Source organism: Frankliniella occidentalis, unplaced genomic scaffold (assembly GCF_000697945.3).
Source record: "Frankliniella occidentalis isolate FOCC.00 unplaced genomic scaffold, Focc_3.1 Scaffold189, whole genome shotgun sequence".
Lineage (NCBI taxonomy): Eukaryota > Metazoa > Arthropoda > Insecta > Thysanoptera > Thripidae > Frankliniella > Frankliniella occidentalis.
Window position 1 is genome coordinate 468,810 of NW_026267315.1, and position 1,630 is coordinate 470,439.

Consider the following 1,630-nt stretch of genomic DNA (forward strand, 5'->3'; position numbering starts at 1 on the left):
ATCGCGCCCATAGGCCCGCCACAGAACCGTGGACAGTGCGGCGGGGCGGGGGTCCCGGGCGGCACAGCACCCTCTCCATTAGTACTGCTCTGAAGATGAGAAGCATATGTTTCTTACACATTTAAAAAATGTTAGCCACCTGTGACCGGCTATGGGAGAACCGTTTAAGGCCGTTTTTAGCCCGCCCTTCTGCTTTGAAAAAGCTATCCAGCGGGCTTATGCAAACGACCTCGTGTCTGTCTGTCTGTCTGTCTGTTCCACAAGAAGGAGATGTGCTAGAGACTTCAAATTTTCAGGGGATCTCAAGGTTCACTCCCACAAAACAAAACGCCTACGGCAAATCCTGCCAGCCACCCTCAAGGGGCTGAAAGGGGGTATCGAAGAAAACAGGAAAGGCCAAAAAAGTTGAAAAAAATTTCTTATTTTATGATCTCTTCAGAGGTAACTTGTGGAAGTAGAATTCTTGGGGAGAAAATTTCGACCGTTTTGCTCTATCTCTAACCGTTTACGCGCTAGAGGGTCTTTTTAGACGAAAATAAGCTAAAAATTGCCATAGTGAACAATAAGATGTAGAAAAAGGCCTAAAAACCGCAAAATAGAAAGGAAACTCTCCCCCCCCCACCCCCAAAAAACGTTTTCTAAGCATAAGGGTGGGTTTAGTCGCGGTGCTTCACCGTTACATCCCTTTCTGGAGTCTTTGGTGCGAACTCAAAGATGACGGGTTTTAAGCGGGCCGAAGGCCCGCTACATCAATCAGTCGATCATGTTCTTCAGCAAATGGCGTGACAGAAATGGTCGGACCGCATGCCCGACCACCGCCGCCGGCAGGCCAAGCAGGCCCGACCCCTGCCGGAGTTGCTGGCGGAGCGAAGCGGAGCTGGCAACTTCGTTTGGCGGAAGGGCGGGCCTGCTTGTTACGTCGACATTTGTTTAAAATTACTCAAAAAACTCTCCAAATCGTTATTTTATTCGGCTTTGGGGCAGAGTTGTGCTCGCGAGCCAGATTTTGGCTCGCGCTGGCTCGCAGGCGATTTTCCCCTTGCTCGCGCCTGGCTCGCAGCCGTCGAAGTTCTGCGAGCCAGGCTGGCTCGCGCGAGTCGGCCTAGCTCGCGCGTCAAGCGCTGGCTCGCAGAGTAGAGCGAAGGGTGGGGGTAGCGAGACCGACGCGAGCGAGCTAGCCGAGCTGGCTCGCAGGCACCGACCAGGCCAGTACAGGCTCGGCGCTCGGCTTGCGTTGCCCGTATAGTTGCAGAGTTGCACGGCTGAGTCGGGGAAGTAGTTATATACAGTACGGATACTGTAAATAAACACCAAAATGTTATTTGCAGTATGCAATACTGTATATAAATGTCATAATGTTATTTGCAGTATGAACTCAATTTTCATCATACACAAATGTGATTGTGCTAAGCGTTTATACACGTGATTTCAAGTCTGTTACAATCCGAATCAGCACACACTCTAATTCTTGATGGGAACTTCATTTTGAAGGAGCTACAAAAAACAGAAATGTCAGTAACAGACCGTAGAAAGTGTTCAACTTTGACTCAATAAACATGAAGTACCTTTGGTTAGGCCGAATACCCAAGCCTTTCTCCCTTCGACTGCCATAGTGCTTGCAGGCATATGT